The 10,922-nt window shown below is 43.4% G+C and overlaps 1 pseudogene; it reads right to left on the bottom strand.

The window, feature by feature from the left end:
- Window positions 1–6,572: 6,572 nt before the first annotated feature.
- On the bottom strand, window positions 6,573–6,691 carry LOC124803651 (annotated as a pseudogene).
- Between the last annotated feature and the right edge of the window lie 4,231 nt (window positions 6,692–10,922).

Here is a 10,922-nt window from a genome sequence, read left to right as displayed (position 1 = left end):
GTGAAGGGACTTTTCTATCATGAAATGCAGGTTCACAGTCCCCCAAATGCGTCAGGTTGCTTATTGATGAACCCGTTCAAATGAAAATGGGCTTCGTCGCTAAACCAAACCGTATTTACACCAGCCCTGTTCGTCAGTTGGCGAAACACAACCGCTGTTCCGTGGCCCTGGGGCTTAATGGCTGATGGGTTTGAAGAGATGCAGGTCTTTAACAACAATTTGTCGCTGTGTCTCCCGTTGATACTTACCTGTTGTGCAGCTCGTCTGATCGATTTCCTGGGGCTGGTTTCGAACACAGCGCCCAAGTTTTCAGGCGTTTTCACCCTTTATGGTCGACCGACATTGCCAATGCTTTCATCACGAACACCACCCATTCTCTCAAACTTCCGAATCAAATTCTTGATTGTTAGCAGACTTGCTTGGTCGGTCGCAAATTTCCTTTTAGCCGCAATTCGGCTGTTATTGGTCGCACAGTAGCCCTCCATTAGCGCTATACGCTCAGGCAAGCTGTGCTATGGCATTTTCACGTGCAAATGGCCGACAACAAGGCGCGTGCGCGTAGGCATGCGCCTACTAATTCCCATCATGGCCCGCGGCCAACCGTGCATTGTGAACGTCCTAACGCAAACCGTTCAAAAGTTATGACGATTTTATTTCATATGATTGAATAATGAAATGATGAAATAATAATTTTGCAATGCACTGTTGTTTACGTCAGAAATCAAAGGCAAAAAACTAAATAAAATTATAAATAATTCAAAAGCCAAGATCGCTTAAACACTGTTTATTAGATGACCGGTTTCAGCACACTAAAGATACCATCACCGGATCTGGATGTAGGTTAACATGCATAAATCATTTGGATATAACGATACATAAGACAGACCAGCTGATATAAAATGAATGTCGCAGAAATAAAAATTAAATTTCTGCGACAATGATTTTATATCAGCTGGTCTGCCTCATGTATCGCTATATCAAAATGATTTATGCATGTTAAGCTACATCCAGATCCGATGATGGCACCTTTAGTGTGTTGAAACCGGTCATCTAGTGAACGTGTTTAAGCGACCTTGGCTTTGAATTGTTTATAAAACAGTGTGATCGCCAAACAACACACTATGTTTTCACTGCTAAATAAAATTAGATTATCTGAACCTGTCCTCCGTAGTTTCAATTGATACTAGAGATGAATACAGTACAGTCCCTATTTCGGTTTCAGGATGCCAGCACAGTTATTATGATTTTTATGTAAAAATTTATATCTCCGAAAGTATAGAAGTTACTGATTTGAAATTTTAGGAGTATAGTTCTGCTGTCCATAGAATTTGGTACACAAAGTATCAAAAAGAACGATTAATATTTAACGGTGCTGCTTCAGATTCGCAGACAGTATGTGTAACGTATTGCACACACCGTTAAGCTCGCGCGGCCCAGTAGCCGGCGTCAGCTGTGCCAGCGTTAAATGGTTCAAATGGCTCTGAGCACTATGGCACTTAACTTCTGAGGTCATCAGTCCCCTAGAACTTAGAACTACTTACACCTAACTAACCTAAGGACATCATACACATCCATGCCCGAGGCAGGATTCGAACCTGCGACTGTAGCGGTCGCGCGGTTCCAGACTGTAGCGCCTAGAACTGCTCGGCCACCCCGGACGGCCTGCCAGTGTTAAAACCAAAATCCGCTCTCTGTCAATTGGCAGTAACAAGTCATGCTAAAGTTACTTTCGTTTTGCACGCCGTTGTAACATTTATTAACACACTATGTTATAAATTCCCTTAATCCCAGCACGTATGTTGTTGACCGTTTGAGAATTATGACAGACTTCGGAGCCCACACGCTGTATGCACAACTGCAACGCATCTCATGTTTCGAGCCTCGTGCCTCAGACACGGAGCTCTGTTGCAGCTGGAACGATCCACGGCGGCCGTGGCCGTAACTCGGCAGCGTACCGGCTTAACGAGATGACAAGGGAGCTCTATGTGAAGCGCTCCGCCAGGCGCACAGTTTAGCCGAGTCCGGATCAAAGCGAGCGGTGGTGCTCTACGCTGAACTCGGCTGCCAGCGACTCGTGGGAGCATTCCTGCGGGGCGAACACTGTGCGTGCCGCTCTCCCCACTGCTACATCTCTCGGCACTGTAGGTGGCCCGAGCGCAGGTGCACGGCGGAGCCACTATGTACTTCGGCAGTTAGCCGTGCTCCTGGAGACCGCTCGGCCATCCTAGATGACGTCCGTAGCAGCGAGGCGAAGTTATGCTGCCACTTGCTCTGTAGCAGTAACTTAGACGGACCTTCGTGTTACCGCCGCACTGGCCACAGCAGTCAGTATTATACTGTGGTACGTGGCTGCTAATAACATTGTATACGCTCTCCGTTAAGAGGTGCTGTTACATTTCATCGTTCCAGGACGTTGATATTGCTGTAACCATCAATCCCAATACTGCCCTAAAACGTTTCAGTTCAAAAGTCGCATCCAGTCTGATACGGAGACCACATGGCAATCAGAATTTTTGTTGTTCCATATTTGCGGTGCGTGAAGTTCAGAACACAAATGTCAAGTCTCCAAAGCTGTTCGTTGCCACTCTAAAAAATTATCGACTCAAAATCAAATCTGGTGTTTCCCGAGCGACTTTAATGCCCTAAAATAAGAGCAATTTTTCGACATGCAGCGTGTCCTCGTGGTAGAATGCTCACCTGCCATGTAGGGAACCTCATTTCGATTCGTGGATGATGTAAATTTTGAAGCATAAAATACATAAAGATGAAAAAATTAGATTTTTTTAAATTTAAATAATCTTTTATTAAAGATTGGTGATTAATAATTTATATTTGCAATGAAGCTTGATTATTGGGGGCAGTGTGTAGTTAGAAATGACAAGCATTTTTCACAAAAATGGCAATTACATTTGTCTTCGATAATGGTAGAAGCTGAAGAAATGAATTAAAATTTGTGTCACAGCCAGAACTTGAACCAAGGTCTTCTGCTTACTTGCAAGATGTGCTAACAGTTACCAATGCCGTACGCTCAACACAGCTGCGTGAACTACCCTAGTCCAGTGCCCTCCCTAATCCACACTTCAGTTCACCCCTTCAGCCAATTTCCGACTTAAATCGTCAGTATTGCTGAGACTCTCCATCATTGGAATAGTACCCCAGATTTGTACATTGTTAGCACATCTGCCTCAGAAGCAGGAGGCCTGTGATCCAGTCACAGATGTGGCACAAACTTTAATGCATTTCTTCATCTTCTATCACTATCGAAAATAAAAGTGAGACCCATATACCTCAAGGAAATTGTAATTCGGCTCTGAGCACTACGGGACTTAACGCCTATGGTCATCAGTCCCCTAGAACTTAGAACTACTTAAACCTAACTAACCTAAGGACAGCACACAACACCCAGTCATCACGAGGCAGAGAAAATCCCTGACCCCGCCGGGAAATTGTAATTCCATGATATCAATTACGAGGTGCATTCAAGTTATAAGGCCTCAGATTTTTTTTCACCGGACTGGAAAGAGATAGAAACATGCGCATTGTTTTAAAATGAGGGCGCATTCATTGTCAATACGTCTCAGAGATGGCAGCACCGCAGATGGAATTTTATCGCCAGCGGCGAGAATGAGAACTGTTTTAAATACTTAAAATGGCGACGTTTTCCTCACTTGAACAGCGTGCAATCATTCGTTTTCTGAATTTGCGTGGTGTGAAACCAATTGAAATTCATCGACAGTTGAAGGAGACATGTGGTGATGGAGTTATGGATGTGTCGAAAGTGCGTTCGTGGGTGCGACAGTTTAATGAAGGCAAAACATCGTGTGACAACAAACCGAAACAACCTCGGGCTCGCACAAGCCGGTCTGACGACATGATCGAGAAAGTGGAGAGAATTGTTTTGGGGGATCGCGGAATGACTGTTGAACAGATCGCCTCCAGAGTTGGCATTTCTGTGGGTTCTGTGCACACAATCCTGCATGACGACCTGAAAATGTGAAAAGTGTCATCCAGGTGGGTGCCACGAATGCTGACGGACGACCACATGGCTGCCCGTGTGGCATGTTGCCAAGCAATGTTGACGCGCAACGACAGCATGAATGGGACTTTCTTTTCGTCGGTTGTGACAATGGATGAGACGTGGATGCCATTTTTCAATCCAGAAACAAAGCGCCAGTCAGCTCAATGGAAGCACACAGATTCACCGCCACCAAAAAAATTTCGGGTAACCGCCAGTGCTGAAAAAATGATGGTGTCCATGTTCTGGGACAGCGAGGGCGTAATCCTTACCCATTGCGTTCCAAAGGGCACTACGGTAACAGGTGCATCCTACGAAAATGTTTTGAAGAACAAATTCCTTCCTGCACTGCAACAAAAACGTCCGGGAAGGGCTGCGCGTGTGCTGTTTCACCAAGACAACGCACCCGCACATCGAGCTAACGTTACGCAACAGTTTCTTCGTGATAACAACTTTGAAGTGATTCCTCATGCTCCCTACTCACCTGACCTGGCTCCTAGTGACTTTCGGCTTTTTCCAACAATGAAAGACACTGTCCGTGGCCGCACATTCACCAGCCGTGCTGCTATTGCCTCAGCGATTTTCCAGTGGTCAAAACAGACTCCTAAAGAAGCCTTCGCCGGTGCCATGGAATCATGGCGTCAGCGTTGTGAAAAATGTGTACGTCTACAGGGCGATTACGTCGAGAAGTAACGCCAGTTTCATCAATTTCGGGTGAGTAGTTAATTAGAAAAAAAATCGGAGGCCTTAGAACTTGAATGCACCTCGTATAATAGTGTTGATTAGCATATACGTGATAAATTTTATATTTAAATGACATTGCATTCGGAAAAAAACGAAATTAATAATGACTGAAACGAGGCTCGAAACAGCCATCCAGCAGAGATTACCAGTCACAGGCTGTACTGATTTATTCCATGTTCACATATTTTATGCATTACAGAAATGCTCGTAGAACATGCACCTTTGTTTAAAATTATACGAGCAAAGAATGGAACCTACACCCACCATGTGCCAGGCGCCATTCTATCACAGGACCACACCGCTTGTGAAAAACTCGACCTTGTTTAACGTACTGAAGAAGCTGAGGAAACATCGAATTCAATTTTTGCGAGAATTTTACTCAAGTGCATTGATCTGCTTGAGAAGTATAAAATTTGAGATCTTAACTTCACATGCCATGAATATAAAAAAGTACAAAAATCCAGTTGCTATGTGGTCTCCTAGTGAGTATAATTTCGAGCTCTCGACGGAATTCTCCATCTTCGTCAAGAAGAATTGACTGTCGTGGCTATTCTTACGGTGACCATTTATAACCCACAGAAGGCTCTTGATCTATCGTCGCGCATAAAATATTGTTATTATGTGATGTTTAAGCACATTCAACTTTAGTGCAATCTTCTTGTCTTGAAAGCATTACAGAAATGCCGAACTGTTCCGCAACTTCGAAGTTTTCGTGCACGGCTTCTCAAGTTGACGAACCTTGCCCGCAGTTTCCTTCCCGCAGAGGAAGACAAGGAGACTGTGGTCAAGATTTTCGATTTCTTCTATTTTTCAAGTATCTCCACTGTCAATTTTAATCGGCAGTATTCCTGTACCTCTTTTTCGCTTCTCCCGTATAGTAATGTTCCTCTTCCTGAGCATCCAAGCCATAATTTCTCATTTTGTTGTTGATGTTTTGTCAACGGTCTTGTCGCAGTGGTAACACCGGTTCCCGTCAGATAACGTGAGATAAGCGCTGTCGGGCTGAAAATGGGTGAAAGCCCGAAACACATATTGGCGTAAGTAGAAAATAAAATAAAAAGTGGCTGGTTGCTATATGTCTTAAAATAATAATCAGAATAGAACTACTCACTGCACAAGATATGTGGCCATATCGTGAAACTGAAAGAATAGGCACCAACTGGCTCCTGGGTCGTTTTATACAGTATTACAGGCGTATCCTGAAAGGGAAACAGAAATCAGCCTTCTACTTCAAAATATAATTACAATTAGAAATCGACAGCTACAAGGGAGTGCGTAATGTAAATAAATCCAATGCAAAATCTCCCTTCGCCAGTTGTGCATAATGGGTTGCGGTGTAAAAAGATACACACACAAAAAATAGTGTGGTGATAGGTTAAAGGGAAGATCTCTCTTCTATTTAATTTGTATTATGTTTCAACTTATTGTTTTTACTGATTTCGTGCTAGAAATAATTTAATTACTAAAGCGATGTGAAATGAAGAACGGAAAGAAAAATACAATGTGCTGTTGAAAACATAGTAGGAAATTCGATTCGAACAAGGCTGCGTTAAAGGATTGAAAACTGTTGTTCCAGACTATTGGGATAGTGTGCAGAGTGTGTTACACGGGAAAGCATAACGCCTCCTACGTCCGAAGAGGCCTTGGAAGGCCCAACGGTGTCGACCAACTGCCGCGTCTTCCTCAGCTGATAGGAGAGGCATGGCGTCAGCTCACTGCTCTACCGGCCATTGTCAGTTTTCGTGACCGAAGCCGCTACGTCTCTACCGCACAGCTCCTCAGTTGTCCTGTCAAGGGCTGAGTGCACCCCGCTTGCCAACAGCGCTCGGCAGATCCGGTCGGTCACCCATCCAAGTAATATCCCAGCCCGACAGCGCTTATCTTCGGTGATCTGACGGGAACCGGTGTTACCACTGCGACAAGGCCGTTGACAAAATATCAACAACAAAATAAAAAATTATGGCTCGGATGCTCAGGAAGAGGAACATAACTATATGGGAGAAGGAAAAGATAGGTACAGGAATAAAATTTACAGTGGAGATACCTGAAAAATAGAAGAAATCGAAAATCTTGGCCACAGTCTCCTTGTCTTCCCCTATGGGAAGGAAATTGGGGGCACAGTTCATCAACTTGAGAAGCTGTGCACGAAAACTTCGAAGTTGCGGAAAAATTCGGCATTCCTGTAACGCTTTCGAGACAAGGAAACTGTATTAAAGTTTACTGTACTTACACATCACCCAATAACAGTATATTATGCACGTCGATCGATCAAGAGCCATCTGTGGGTTATAAACTGTTACCATAAGAGTAGCCACGACAGTCAAAAAAATGGTTCAAATGTGTTCTGTACATAATTTCGCATAGTCAGCACGTACACAACTTTCTCACTAGAGCACGCCCCACTAAGCACAACAGCGCAAGCGCAGCGCTCGTCCGCCTCCGCACTACGAGATGGTGCTGTCTTAGAGACGGACCAAATTCTGCTCCCGCCGATCCGCGTATTAATATATTAATATGTAACGCAGCCAATGAGATTGCTGCTAACGTAGAATCTTTTCTCCTCACGGATCTCACTCGCGCAATGATACCTGAACGCGTGAGATATTATAGCGAGTGTACAGACCTCCGATCAGTCAGTCTGCATTAGTCTGTACCAGTCTGCATTCGTCTGTACCAGTCTATAGTCAAGTTTCAGTCTGCGCCTAATAAGATTATTCCTGTACATAGCCATGAAGATAAATGTATAGGCCCTGTGTCAAGTATCAGAGATATGTGAGAATAAGATTAACGCACCAAGACCAAAGGAACTTCAGATTGTCAATTGTAAATAGCATCCAGAATCAAGTTACATAATGTTTATGCTAGTTATTATTTTAATAAATGTGTGTGAAAATTAATCAAGTTCTGTTTAAAGTTGGTCACCGTCAATCTGCTACTCTGTGTGTGCAAGTGGCATTTCTATCGTCTGACCTAATGGCAGAAGATAAACCCGCCACGATAAGACCACGAGACATGTTGCTGACACTCGCCTACTTCGTTAGAGCGACAAGTCAAATAATCTGATGGTGTGTGTACCGAAGGTCTTACAGTACGCACACCACAAAATGGCTCTGAGCACTATGGAACTTAACATCTGAGGTCATCAGTCCCCTAGAACTTAAAACTACTTAAACCTAACTAACCTAAGGAAATCACACAAACTCATGCCCGAGGCAGGATTCGAACCTGCAACCGTAGCGGTCGCGCGGTTCTAGACAGTAGCGCCTAGAACCGCTCGGCCACCCCGGCCGGCACCACAACAGTCAATTCTTCCTGACGAAGATGGAGAATTTCATCGAGAGTTCGATATTGTACTCACAAGGAGACCAACCTCCCCCCATGAACCATGCACCTTGCCGTTGGTGGGGAGGGTTGCGTGCCTCAACGATACAGATAGCCGTACCATAGGTGCAACTACAACGGAGGGGTATCTGTTGAGAGGCCAGACAAACGTGTGGTTTCTGAAGAGGGGCAGCAGCCTTTTCAGCAGTTGCAGGGGCAACAGTCTGGATGATTGACTGATCTGGCCTTGTAACACTAACCAAAACAGCATTGCTGTGCTGGTACTGTAACGGCTGAAAGCAAAGGAAACAACAGCCGTAATTTTTCCCGAGGGCATGCAGCTTTACTGTATGGTTAAATGATGATGGCGTCCTCTTGGGTAAAATATTCCGGAGGTAAAATAGTCCCCCATTCGGATCTCCGGGCGGGGACTACTCAAGAGGATGTCGTTATCAGGAGAAAGAAAACTGGCGTTCTACGGATCGGAGCGTGGAATGTGAGCCCTTAATCGGGCAGGTAGGTTAGACAAATTAAAAAAGGAAATGGATAGGTTAAAATTAGATATAGTGGGAATTAGTGAAGTTCGGTGGCAGGAGGAACAAGACTTCTGGTCAGGTGAATACAGGGTTATAAATACAAAATCAAATAGGGGTAATGCAGGAGTAGGTTTAATAATGAATAAAAAAATAGGAGTGCGGGTAAGCTACTACAAACAGCAGAGTGAACGTATTATAGTGGCCAAGATAGACACGAAGCCCATGCCTACTACAGTAGTACAAGTTTATATGCCAACTAGCTCTGCAGATGACGAAGAAATTGAAGAAATGTATGATGAGATAAAAGAAATTATTCAGGTAGTGAAGGTAGACGAAAATTTAATAGTTGTGGGTGACTGGAATTCGACAGTAGGAAAAGGGAGAGAAGGAAACATAGTAGGTGAATATGGATTGGGGCTAAGAAATGAAAGATGAAGCCGTCTGGTAGAATTTTGCACAGAGCATAACTTAATCATAGCTAACACTTGGTTCAAGAATCATAATAGAAGGTTGTATACTTGGAAGAATCCTGGAGATACCAAAAGCTATCAGATAGATTATATGATGGTAAGACAGAGATTTAGGAACCAGGTTTTAAATTGTAGGACATTTCCAGGGGAAGATGTGGACTCTGACCACAATCTATTGGTTATGAACTGTAGATTAAAACTGAAGAAATTGCAAAAAGGTGGGAATTTAAGGAGATGGGACCTGGATAAACTGAAAGAACCAGAGGTTGTACAGAGTTTCAGGGAGAGTATAAGGGAACAATCGACAGGAATTGGGGAAAGAAATACAGTAGAAGACGAATGGGTAGCTCTGAGGGATGAAGTAGTGAAGGCAGCAGAGGATCAAGTAGGTAAAAAGATGAGGGCTAGTAGAAATACTTGGGTAACAGAAGAAATATTGAATTTAATTGATGAAAGGAGAAAATATAAAAATGCAGTAAATGAAGCAGGCAAAAAGGAATACAAACGTCTCAAAAATGAGATCGACAGGAAGTGCAAAATGGCTAAGCAGGCATGGCTAGAGGACAAATGTAAGGATGTAGAGGCTTATCTCACTAGGGATAAGATAGATACAGCCTACAGGAAAATTAAAGAGACCTTTGGAGAAAAGAGAGCCACTTGTATGAATATCAAGAGCTCAGATGGAAACCCAGTTCTAAGCAAAGAGGGGAGAGCAGGAAGGTGGAAGGGGTATACAGAGGGTCTATACAAGGGCGATGTACTTAAGGACAATTTTATGGAAATGGAAGAGGACGTAGATGAAGATGAAATGAAAGATACGATAATGCGTGAGGAGTTTCACAGAGCACTGAAAGACCTGAGTCGAAACAAGGCTCCGGGAGTAGACAACATTCTATTAGAACTACTGACGGCCTTGGGAGAGCCAGTCCTGACAAAACTCTACCATCTGGTCAGGAAGATGTACGAGACAGGTGAAATACCCTCAGACTTCAAGAAGAATATAAATTTCCAATCCCAAAGAAAGCAGGTGTTGACAAATGTGAAAATTACCGAACTATCAGTTTAATAAGTCACAGCTGCAAAATACTAACGCGAATTATTTACAGACGAATGGAAAAACTGGTAGAAGCCAACCTCGGGGAAGATCAGTTTGGATTCCGTAGAAATGTTGGAACACGTGAGGCAATACTGACCTTACGACTTATCTTAGAAGAAAGAATAAGGAAAGGCAATCCTACGTTTCTAGCATTTGTAGACTTAGAGAAAGCTTTTGAGAATGTTGACTGGAATACTCTCTTTCAAATTCTAAAGGTGGCAGGGGTAAAATATAAGGAGTGAAAGGCGATTTACAATTTGTACAGAAACCAGACGGCAGTTATAAGAGTCGAGGGACATGAAAGGGAAGAAGTGGTTGGGAAGGGAGTGAGACAGGGTTGTAACCTCTCCCTGATATTATTCAATCTTTATATTGAGCAAGCAGTGAAGGAAACAAAAGAAGAATTCGGTGTAGGTATTAAAATCCATGGAGAAGAAAAAAAAGCTTTGAGGTTCGCCGATGACATTGTAATTCTGTCAGAGACTGCAAAGGACTTGGAAGAGCAGTTGAACGGAAAGGACAGTGTCTTGAAAGGAGGGTATAAGATGAACATCAACAAAAGCAAAACGAGGATAATGGAATGTAGTCAAATTAAGTCGGGTGATGCTGAGGGAATTAGATTAGGAAATGAGACACTTAAAGTAGTAGACGAATTTTGCTATTTGGGGAGCAAAATAAATGATGATGGTCGAAGTAGAGAGGATATAAAATGTAAACTGGCAATGGGAAGGAAAGCGTTT

Source organism: Schistocerca piceifrons, chromosome 6 (assembly GCF_021461385.2).
Source record: "Schistocerca piceifrons isolate TAMUIC-IGC-003096 chromosome 6, iqSchPice1.1, whole genome shotgun sequence".
Taxonomy (NCBI): domain Eukaryota; kingdom Metazoa; phylum Arthropoda; class Insecta; order Orthoptera; family Acrididae; genus Schistocerca; species Schistocerca piceifrons.
This window is presented reverse-complemented; position numbering and strand designations above follow the sequence as displayed.